Here is a 12,744-nt window from a genome sequence, read left to right on the forward strand (position 1 = left end):
TTGTGCAGGGAGAGAAGCAGCACAATGGCCAAGTGAAAAGATACATACGTGGTTTAAAAAGGTTGGGTTGCGTGCAGCAGTCCTAACAGGAAGGATCCGCAAAGAATAAAAAATATTAAAATAATTATGTGCATCTCGATACTGTATGTGGAATGCTGAAACTGCGGTGATGGAGGCTTGACTGCATATCTCTCTCAAGACAAAAATTCTTTACATTTATATTATACTGCATTTATCTTTCAAACAGCTATTAACATGTTCATAGTTACAGTATATACAGCTTTTAGTTTTGAACAAAACTAATCGAAATACAGAAGAATAATAGTTAAAACCCATCATTGTAATCTGGAAGCTTCAGCTTAGAATTATATACAAAATTCTTTCATCCACATACAACCATACCAGTTCAGAAATTTAATCATAAACTATTAAGTAAATGTACAAAACTAATATACAGTAGTAGCTTTTCAACAAGCTCATACTTTGACGAGTTATAAAAAGAGATTACATGTAATGAGAGAAATTTTATACAGCATTGTATGCTACCTGTACCATATGCTTTATTTAATTTTACAAACAATACATGCAAAGCAATAGACATTACCCCGTAATAATTTTCCTTACAGTACTTAGTGTGATAAATGTCTGATTATTCCATCAAGGACTTCTAAAAAAAAACCACAGAAATAAATATAATTAACTGATAAAAGTACTTTAAATATCCAACGATGGTATTGGTATTAAAAGTTCATGTATGTCATTACAATTTTTTTCTAGCAAGATTTTAAATTCCAGGTTGTTACACCTATAATAAAAATAAAATATGGAAGAATACAGTTGTTTGGTGGTTTACACGCATGAAATGTGCATCAAATTAAGGGTTTTACATTGTGAATGAATGCAGTTCTGTTACAATTTCAGGTATTCTATATTATGAATGATTATATTTACAGTATAACTCCAGATTTCTATTATCTTTTATTTGATAAATAGTCTAACCAGACCACTGAAAGGGTTTATTTTTTATTAATATGCTAAGTTCTGAAACTCCATAAACCTGATGGCCAAAAAACATTGATTTAAACAGAATGTCCTTTGATTTGTTTCCATAATTGAAAATTTTTCATCAATTGAAGACTAAAAAGTCACACACATAGTTTCCTGCATTTTGGGATTGAGTTAGGTGGGATCAAACAAACATAATGAATTTAAATATAGGATAACATCCAGCGAGATCTATTTTTTGGAGTGAAATATATCACACTCTAGCACTGGGTTTATTATAAAATTCATTATCATGCAAAGCCTGCTTTTTATTGAAGATTGTAAAGAATCACTGACAGGGATAAGTATATTTGGACTACTGTAGTCATAGTACAGTAGTTGTATCTTACTCTGTTTTATAATTAACTTCACTCCCATTAAATTCCACTTGCAGGAATTCAATATTCTGAATTTCAAAATGTAAACAACCCCTTAAAGCAATTAGAATGAAATCGTAATGGAAATCATTGGTTTGCATAATATTGAATTTGAAATATGATATTTTAATTATAAAATAAATTTTTGAATATACTTACCTGGTGAATATATAATAGCTGAGCCTCCGGCGGCTCGACAGAAAAACACACAAAAACTCGCGAGCGATCGCTATGAAGGTTGCGGGTGTGCCCACTAGCGCCAACTATCGGCCAGATACCGCATATACATGTAAACAGACCCAATTTTTCTCATCCCGCTGGGTCTCTATCGGGGAGGAAGGGGGGGCCTTTAATTTACATATTCACCGGGTAAGTATATTCAAAAATTTATTTTATGATTAAAATATCATTTTTAAATATTTAACTTAGCCGGTGAATATATAATAGCTGATTCACACCCATGGTGGTGGGTAGAGACCAGAGTTAATTAAGTTTACAGCGTATATGCTTAGAGTTTTTGACAGTTATATCATAACAAAACCCAAATATATAAAGGTACCTGGTAAGGAAGTTGACTTAGACGATTACTCTGCCTTATTAGTCTGTCTTCCTCACGAAGCCCAGCGATCCTCTTAGAATGCTGAAAGACTCCCAGGAGCTGAAGTATTAAGGGCTGCAACCCATACAACAGGACCTCATCAAACCCCTAATCTGGGCGCTCTCAAGAAATGACATTTGACCACCTGCCAAATCAAAAAAGGCTGCGAAAGGCTTCTTAGCCTTCCGTACAACCCAATTTAAAAAAAAAAAAAAAAAAAAAAAAAAAAAAAAAAAAAAAAAAAAAAAAAAAAAAAAAAAAAAAAAAAAAAAATTTCAAGAGCAGATTAAAAGGATATTGGAATTAAGGGAATGTAGTGGTAGAACCCTTACCCACTACTGCATTCGCTGTAACAAATGGACCCAGTGTGTAGCAGTCCTCGTAAAGAGTCTGGACATCTTTTAAGTAAAATGACGCGAAAACCGATTTGCTTCTCCAAACGGTCGCGTCCATAATACTTTGCAGAGATTTATTTTGCTTAAAGGCCAGGGAAGTTGCTATAGCTCTTATTTCGTGCGTCTTAACCTTAAGCAAGCATCGGTCTTTTTCATTCAAGTGAGAATGAGCCTCTCGTATTAAAAGTCTGATAAAATATGACAAAGCATTCTTTGACATAGGCAATGATGGTTTCTTAACTGAGCACCATAATACCTCAGATCCACCTCGTAAGGACTTAGTACGAGCTAAGTAGAACTTAAGAGTTCTAACTGGACACAGCACTCTTTCAAGTTCATTGCTTACGATCTCTGACAGGCAAGGTATATCAAAAGACTTAGGCCGAGGACGAGAAGGCAGTTCATTTTTGGCCAGGAAACCAAGTTGAAGTGAACATGTGGCTTTTTCTGTAGAAAAGCCGATGTTCTTACTGAAGGCATGAATTTCACTGACCCTTTTAGCCGAAGCCAAGCACACTAGGAAAAGCGTCTTGAGGGTGAGATCCTTCAGGGAGGCTGAATGTAATGGCTCAAACCTGTCTGACATGAGGAACCTTAGGACCACGTCTAAGTTCCATCCAGGAGTTGCCAAACGACGTTCCTTAGAGGTCTCGAAAGACTTAAGGAGATCTTGGAGATCTTAATTGTTGGAAAGATCTAAGCCTCTATGACGAAAGACCGAAGCTAACATGTTCCTGTAGCCCTAAATCGTGGGAGCTGAGAGGGAGCGAACATTTCTCAGATGTAAAAGAAAATCTCCGATTGGGCTACAGAGGTACTGGAAGAGGACATAGATGCTGGCTTGCACCAATCTCGAAAGACTTCCCACTTCGACTGGTATACTCTGAAGGTAGAAGCTCTCCTAGCTCTCGCAATCGCACTGGCTGCCTCCTTCGAAAAGCCTCGAGCTCTTGAGAGTCTCTCGATAGTCTGAAGGCAGTCAGACGAAGCGCGGGGAGGCTTTGATGAACATTCTTTACGAGGGGCTGACGTAAGAGATCTACCCTTAGAGGAAGACTTCTTGGAATGTCTACCAGCCATTGAAGTACCTCGGTGAACCACTCTCTCGCGGGCCAGAGGGTAGCAACCAACGTCAACCCTGTCCCTTCGTGAGAGGCGAACTTCTGCAGTACCTTGTTGACTATCTTGAATGGTGGGAATGCATATAAGTCCAGAAGAGACCAATCCAGTAGAAACACGTCTATGTGGATTGCTTCTGTATCTAGGACTGGAGAGCAATAGATTGGTAACCTTTTGGTCAACGAGGAGGCAAAGAGGTCTATGGTGGGTTGACCCCAAGTAGCCCAAAGACTCTTGCCCACGTCCTTGTGGAGGGTCCATTCCGTGGGTATCACCTGACCCCTCCGACTGAGACAGTCTGCCAAGACGTTCAAGTCCCCCTGGATGAATCTCGTCAACAGGGAGATGTCTCGATTTCTTGACCATATGAGAAGGTCCCTTGCGATCTCGAGCAGCGTGAAGGAGTGTGTGCCTCCTTGCTTGGAGAAGTACGCCAAAGCTGTGGTGTTGTCTGAGTTGACCTCTACCACTTAGTTTCGAAGAAAGCTTTCGAATTTCATCAAGGCCAAGTGGACTGCTAATAGCTCCTTGCCGTTGATGTGCATGCTCTTCTGACTTGAGGTCCACAGACCCGAGCATTCCCGACCGTCCAGGGTCGCACCCCAACCCAAATCCGACGCGTCTGAGAACAACACGTGGTTTGGGTTCTTGACTGCTAGGGATAGTCCCTCTCTCAGACTGATATTGCTGTCCCACCATTTCAGGCATGCCTTTATTGGTTCGGAGACTGGGAATGATACCGTCTCTAACGTCTTGTCCTAGTTCCAGTGAGAGGCTAGATGGAACTGGAGAGGCAGAAGGTGTAGTCTCCCTAGCGAGACAAACTGCTCCAGGGATGAGAGAGTCCCTACGAGACTGTTCCAACTCCTGACTGAACAAACGTTCTCTTTTCAGCATTAGTTGGACTTCGAGCAGGGCTTGTTCTATTCGGGTGGCAGACGGAAAAGCCCGAAAAAACTGGACTGCGAATCTCCATCCCCAAATATAGAATAATCTGGGATGGGATCAGTTGGGACTTTTAGGTTGACCAAAAGTCCCAACTCCCTGGCCAGACTCAACGTCCAATGTAGATCCTGCAGACAGCGAAGACTGGACGATGCTCTGAGAAGCCAGTCGTCCAAGTACAGGGAGGCTCGGATTCCCGATAGATGGAGGGATTTTGCCACATTCCTCATGAGCCTCGTAAACACGAGAGGAGCAGGACTGAGGCCAAAGCACAGGGCTCGAAACTGGTACCCCACATTCCTGTAAACAAACCTCAGAAGCGGTTGGGAATCCGGGTGTATAGGAATGTGGAAGTATGCCTCCTGAAGGTCGAGAGAGACCATCCAGTCGCCTTCCATTAATGCTGCCCAGACAGCCTGGTAGACTTTATCGTGAAGTTTGTCTTGACAATGAACACATTGAGCGCACTTGCCTCTTACGTACTCCTGCAGTGAACATGGCTGCCAGATCATTGGAGCCATCCCAGAGGGACTTGTTCCTGCAGAGAACGTGGCTGTCAGATTATTGGAGCCATCCCTGATAGCCTTGTTTATGCATGACATAATTGTACAGCAAAACTTCAAACGCTCGAAAAAAAACTCCTAACAGGAGATGGTCTAGCTCTGAAGTCGACCATAAAATCTTGGAGCGTCTCATGGCCAGGCGCCAGGGAGAGTCTATGAGGTTTGAGAAGTCTATCTGGGCAGAGGCAGGAACTCCCAAGCCGAGAACTTCTCCCGTGTCATATCAGACTCTCGCTCTATAAGCCAGCTTAAAAGTAGGGAAAGCAAAGGCTGTCTCCCCCAAACTCCTCCTGGTGATTAACCAGTCACCTAGCAAACGTAAAGCTCTCTTAGAAGAGCGAGAGAGCACTAGCTTAGAAAACAACGGCTTCGAAGTAGCTAGGCCTAGTGTAAACTCTGACGTTTAGGCGAACGAGGAGCAGCAGCTACAAAAAGATCCGGACAAAGATCCTTAAAAATCAGCATGATTTATTTAAAGTCAATAGAGGGCTGAGCAGCTTTAGGCTCCTCTCCGTCTGACAGAGTCCTCAAGGGAATATCAGTAGGAGGGGGATCAGCAACTTCCTCATCTGAAGGAACCTTGTCCGACAATTGCCGAGTCTCAAGCAAGGGAGAGACCTGCCGTGGTGGCAATGCTTGACAAGCAGTCTACACGCAAAGGAGCAACAGTAGCAGTCAAGGACGCTATGTCATGTAACTGCTTAAAGGACTGACCAGCAACAACAACAGGTGCGGGAGGACGCTCGACGTTAACTCGAGACTGCCTTGACTGCTTAGACTGAGCAGTCAAAACAACTCTTGACTGCGGTGCTTGACGCTCAACGTCAAAACAAGTCAACTATGCTGGTTGGTGAACGTCCTGAACGTCAACAAGAGCAAGCGGCAGCGGCTGAACGTCCACAAGCGGCTGAGAGTCAACACGGGACTGCATCGAGTGAGGCTCTACAAAACACGATTGACGTGACTTTGTAACGTCGATGTCAACAGGACGAGCAAAGGCTCGTTTGGGCGGCTGACGGCCAGGATCTCGATCAGCTAAGCGGCGAGGATCATCGTGAACCTGCTCAACAGAATAGTCCTCCATAAGAGAGGCAATCTTATTCTGCATGTCTTGCCGTACAACCCATTTAGGATCAACGGGAATGGTTGCGATAAGAGACGAGGGTAACGTCTGTGACTGTAAAACCTTGCCTACAATAAGACTCTCGGAGCCTGTGTTACGCTTTTGTTTAGGCGGCGAGCAGTCTTCCGATGACTGCATAGGGTCAGAGCTGTCCCAATGGCTACAACCAGGACGCTGGACCTGTCCTGAAAGGACTGACTTTCGCTTAAAGGGCCTCGAAACCTTGCTCCACGGTTTCTTACGCGAAAAGCCTTCGGATGACGAGGAGAAAATCGTCTCGCTCGTCTTATGGTAGAGGCGGTCTTGGTGAAACACGCCTGAAACCATAGAGGGAACGTCTGTTCGCTGATCAAGGCCTCTCGAACCCATAAGTCGTACGACATTACTTCTCCCCTGGGCTTGGGAGCTTGCAAGAGGTCTCGGACTAGGCGAACGACAGCCACGAACAGACGAACCCTCGGTCGCAACACTGATAACACTTTGCGCAATTATCACTTTATCACTACGATTTTCTGTTTTGCACTTACTTCACTGAAATCGAATTTTTCAACAATTCACATTAGGCATGAATAAAACTGATTTCTACCTGAAGCACGCAATTCTACCCTCATCAAAAGGTTATACTGTAATTGCGAAATAAGTCGTATAATGTAAGCACATTAATACAAGCAAAAAACAGTAAACATATTAAGATAAAAAGATCAGTGGCTGGGAAGGAGACTAAACACTAGTTCATTAAAAACTACGTTTTCAATCTCTCACCGTACAGTGCCTTGGGACGAGAATAAAAACTAAAAACGTTTTATCCTTTCTCCCCGTACAGAGACTAGGGACGAGAGTAAAAAACTGACTCGAGAACAACGTTACTCGCTTGGGACGAGAATAAAGATCGGAACGTTCTCTCTTCCTCTCTCTCTCTCTCTCTCTTGATTTCGCACCGAAGAGAAAAGCCCACTTACCTTTCGTCAATAAACAGGTTATTTGACCAAAGGAAAAAACTGAAAGGTTTTTCAATTAACAAGTTCCTTTAAAATAGTATTTAAAACATTTAAGTTTGAAAGAAGAATGAACAAAACGTCAGAATCGATTTACTCTTTCTGCAAAGTGAAACCGTGATTCTCTCTCTCTCTATCGTAACGATAGAGCGCAAACTGCGTAGCATAATAAACTAAACGTTAGTTCATCTTTGAAACAGTACGAAGACTATTCAAAGAAAATCTTTCATAAAATATCTACTAAAAAATATTCATTTAATAAGTTTTAAATCATTTGCTCTGTAAAAGTTATTTACGATTGAAAGGGCTCAACGTTGTTTAACTTCGGTTTCCAAGTTAGGACCGCCTACTCTCGGATTAGGGGAGGAATAGGTAAGGTCGCATATAAACAAATCATTAAAATTTATCTTGATGTTTATTATAAATGGAAAGCTAATCGAAGAGGCCTAATAAAGGCGGTTGAGATATAAAATATATAGAGGAAAATCTATAATTAACAACAACAATTTATAACGTGATAAGATAATTGCTAAAAGCCTAAAACACACTTCCGTACTAAGGGAAGGGTCGGCCATTTAAAAGTCAAAGAAAGTCCAAAAAACAATCCAAGTCATCAACAATTAAATCTATCCAAAAACGAGTTCAAGATTTAAGTTGAAGATAAAACACCTGCACTGCGAAAGCTCAAACCAAAAGGAAGTACTTCACCAAGACTGTTGAAAAACTCCAGGTTAACAGCGAGTAATGGTACGTCTTGTCGATCAGACCGACAGAGAAAAATTGGGTCTTTTTACATGTATATGCGGTATCTGGCCGATAGTTGGCGCTAGTGGGCACACCCGCAACCTTCATAGCGATCGCTCGCGAGTTTTTGTGTGTTTTTCTGTCGAGCTGCCGGAGGCTCAGCTATTATATATTCACCGGCTAAGTTAAATATTTAAAATTAAATTTTTAGTCTGGAAAATTCAGCCAAAGTACAGACCTTTTATGAATAAAAAAAATATATTTTTTGTCAATTTAGTCCTAGTATAGACAAATTTTCATGACACTGTTGGAAAAATAATGTATCAGTAGCAATTTTGAAAACTTAGTCTAGAGTTGAAACAACGTAACCAGGGCTGTTACAGTGCAATGGGACTTGGGTTAAGGTTTTAAAGTATTTAAGGCTACTGTGTTAGACTAGTTGTCTAGCATTAGATGGACAAACATGCCATTATTCGATTAAGACAATAGTTTTTCAATAAAAGTTATTTTAATTCATTGTAACAAACAAATGATTATCATACACTTCTGTCTCAGGATGTTCACATTGGTAAATTACACAACAAATTATAGATGGCTCCCTTCAGGTAAGCCCCGAGTTGAAAAGCACTTTAATGGTTTTTTAAATTACATTATGATGGATACACTTCTAACACTGAATTTAAAAATAATTCAAACAGTCATGTAGCAACAGAGATTAGGTATCAAGAACATTTTGCCATCTAAATTTTCTTTCGATAGTCATGGGGAAAAATCAGGGATGATTAAAGCAAATTTCATTAAAAAGTGCCCTAAATGAAATATGTAGTTTGTTATTGTTGAGTCCTCATATCTTGTAGACAATATACTTACATTAGAAATACAATCAGCCAGGTGTTAATCTGAAGGGCTTCTAATTCTGGAAGTGAAGTAATGCAAGAAACTTGAATTTTTAAACATCTCATGGACAAAGCTTGTGTGAGCAAAGGCTATGGCTAAGTCTCCATGAAATATAAGTATAAATATTTACTGAAGACTGTCCTTTAAGCTTGTGATACAGTACCTGTATAGAGTAATGACGTACAATACAGGAAGTAAAATTTATGACATTCTACAATGACATACGGTATATTTCTAGGATGTCATTACAAACTCTAAAAATAAACAAATAACAAAGCCTAGGTTAAAAAGGTTACTGTTGTGTGTATACAGTACTTATTAATTTCCAAGTAAAGCTCACTGTCTAAGATATTTTCACTTTTCTATTTTCCACATCATATTTTGGAGTAAACTCATCCCAGAAAGTAATAGGACTGATCTCCAAACAAAATGTCTATATGTCTGCTTTGCCATTAAATTTGCTTGTAGAATATCTTTGTCTATAATACTTGGCATACTGGAATATTTACAATTAAGCTTCACTATTCCAAAATGCATTAAGGCACTTTTAAAAAGGCAATAATATACACAAAATAATCTTAGGATTTTAGGAGACAATTAAAGTAAAAGTATCAAAACAAAATGCCAGAACAGCAGCTGCTAATTAGTTAGGTATTTTCCAGTCTATTCAGAATATATTTGTAATTCATTCTAATAATACAGTGGATATAGGGGTGCTTGAAAACAATTTAAGTTATATTTTAAGCCTATCACACAAATGATCTTAGTTGATATGAACTATAGATCCTATAAGAAAGTAGCACAAGTAGTACGTAAGATTATCAAGGAGAAATTTAGTGTGTTGACCAGATTTAAAACAAAAGGTTTTCAAGCATAGTCACAAATTTAACTCTAAATAAAGTACTATCTTTATTATATTCTAGACATAAAAATCTCTACAAAGAGGAAAGCAGTCTCATGATTGAATTCATCTAAATTAACTACAAAGGATTTGAGTTATATTTTTCACTTTTATCATCATTTAAATTTTTAGACTTGTGTCACCATTAGAAGGATTTTAATGGAGCATTTTAAATTTTATGAGTTACTGTAAATTTACGGATTATAATTTGAACTTTATTCCCTTCAATGCTTATATGCATTGTAATTCAATCAATATATCTATTAAAAAAAATATTGAATTTACCAAGAGATTTATAAGTTAGTCAATGAGCAATGTTGCTACTTTGACATAAAGCATATGTCAACTTTTTAGATGGTGAACCAATTGTTAATTTGGATACCAAAAACATTTGCTGTTAGCCTAAAATGAAGCAAACCAGGAATGTTGGGCTTCCAACTTAACACTCATAGGTGGTTTGTAGTCTGACCATGTTTAATGAAAAATTCCATGCTATTCTTCTTACAGTTGCTAAGAATAAAGCTTAAAAAATTTTCATAGTTGAATGTAGTTCATAGATGTCTGCGCATTATCAATTTATGGTATAGAAGTAATGTAATAATAAAAAGAAGTAAATTACTTTAATGATGATTCTAACAATGTAACCTAGCCAGTATCTGGCATCTGCGCATTATCAATTTATGGTATAGAAGTAATGTAATAATAAAAAGAAGTAAATTACTTTAATGATGATTCTAACAATGTAACCTAGCCAGTATCTGGCAACTGAAAGTCCAATAAAAAGATAGTCAGTGATCTTCAGGCCTTGTTGGTTTAGATTTAAGTCAAGAATCAAGGCCATTGAGAGGGTATACACTAGATTACATACTTCTGAAGGAAAGCAACAGGAGGATTACGTAATGAAATCTTATGGACTACTCTCAAGTCTACAAACACTTTAACTCAGAAAATTGTGCTTGAGGTCGAGTCTTTTCATGACTATTATTCAACAGGTAAGTACCAGGAATTGTCTCATTCTCTTGTAGATAAATTTTCCCATTCTTGAGAATTCAGACTGTTCTTCTAAACTGAGTGATTAACAACTGTTACATCACTTATAATTTAACTATAATCAGAGCACACTTTTGTGATAACATAGTAAACCTATTTATAATAGGAAACATGACAGAGTTAAATGACATTTTTGGGTTACTCCAATTCTTTTTCATGTGGAAAAGTGATGAATACAATAAAAGGAACTATACATACTATTTATCTAGTGACACCAACAACAATGACAATTATTATACAAAGGTCAAAGATTATTGAAGATTTTTCTTTACAATTTTACTATACAACCCACATATCACTGTGTATTGACATGGAGACCTTGCAGATCATTTTTGAAGATTCAAAGAGCTAATTAAAGTACTGTATATTTCATCGAATGTTTTAGTGTGAAAGCCAGAGCTGATGCAGGTAAATAGGAAAAATAAAAATAACTATGAAATTCCAAGAAACTTCAGTACTATGACTAATCAATATGTAATTTTGAGTACCTCCTCAAACAATGTTATCATCAATACTGATAGGTATAATTTAGGACTGACTACTTAGCATATCTTTAACCAGAAATCCCATACATTACCGTATACAAGAATTTAATCAACATTAACCACTTGCATACAACATTTGGGGTATAGTAATATGATATAAACTTATTTGTTCAGTATTGATGCAGGAAATAGTGAGAATTCTATATCTTATATTACACTTACCAGCTTTACTAAAAATGCAAGCATGGAATGATTTCCGGTAAAGAAAAGAAAGCTCTCACACAACATTAAAAAACACATATGTAGGAGTACAAATAATGACCTAAGCTAAAGTCCATTTGCCATCTATTGTGAAAGTACTATTTATGGCATTGTTGCACAGCACACAGTAGGTGGTAATATACTACATACATTTTTCCCAGTTGTATGGTTTAAAAAACTTTTTGTAGGCCATTCACTTGTGTGGATTCAACAGGCTATCCAAATATCTAAACTTTACCTTTCTTCAATTTTCACCTTGTATATATAAACAAATCCTTCACGTGAGTCCAAAAAGACCCTAGAAATCTGACTTTTTTGGTAAACCAATTTACAAAAAGAATACTGTATAGTGCAATTCATATAGTGGACTAGACATACAGATGGTGTTTGAATTAAATGAAAATTTATTTGTTGTTTTACCTTTATTTCATTACTTTAAAAAGATACGTCATTATAACTTACAGTACTAGATGTAGAGAATTTAATATTTCAGAATTTATGAATATATGACCTAATTATTTCTTGTACGCACATACAGAAGTCCCATGTAAACGAAAGAATTGATTTTTTACTAAACTTTGAGACACAATAATCATTTAGTGTCACAAAATTAATGTCACCTGATAATCTCAAGCACTACAAAAGAGGTCTAAAACATCTACTGATAATTCTTGATGATGGTGTAGTTAGATTATTATACCCAGAATTGTTCCAAGTCACTCCATACTATACCTGGAAATGTTTCCTTTCATTCCAAATTAATTTGAGATGAAAGAATTTTTACTGACAAAAATGTTTTTACACACTCTAAGGTTAGGGTGTCATTTCCTCAAAGCTATCCCAACAAGATGATGTACTGGGTTCTCAAAAAATTGCTTAGTTCTTTACTAAGCAAGGGAGCTTGTGTGCAAAACCTTATTTTTCTCAATGCTGAAGTTCAACCTTAGAAGACAATTTTCTGGCTAATATATAACAATGATGCTGATCTGCAGATTGTTAAAATATACATGAGAAAAAATTTAAAAAGCTTCTGCTAATACTCATTGGCACGATAGGCGTACTAAATGCCACAAATCTTCCTAATTTGTAAATATCTCTTTAAGATCAGCTATTTTGTACTAAATTTTTTGATTCCTTCAAAAACACGTTCAAAATTAAAACAATTCATCATACAGAGGCATATTTCTGATTCATAATTCAGTTACCCTTAACCATTCAAACATACATACAACCCAACTGTATATTAT

The 12,744-nt window shown here is 37.7% G+C and overlaps 1 protein-coding gene across 1 annotated transcript in view; it reads right to left on the bottom strand.

Moving 5' to 3' along the window:
- Positions 1-10,935: 10,935 nt before the first annotated feature.
- LOC137645405 (acidic fibroblast growth factor intracellular-binding protein-like) overlaps positions 10,936-12,744 on the bottom strand; it is a 138,050-nt gene continuing 136,241 nt past the window's right edge. Inside the window, exon 7 of the mRNA XM_068378209.1 lies at positions 10,936-12,744. This exon is cut by the window's right edge and continues 477 nt beyond it. The gene's annotated coding sequence lies outside the window, so the exon portion shown is untranslated.

The sequence above is a fragment of the Palaemon carinicauda genome, chromosome 8 (assembly GCF_036898095.1).
Source record: "Palaemon carinicauda isolate YSFRI2023 chromosome 8, ASM3689809v2, whole genome shotgun sequence".
Lineage (NCBI taxonomy): Eukaryota > Metazoa > Arthropoda > Malacostraca > Decapoda > Palaemonidae > Palaemon > Palaemon carinicauda.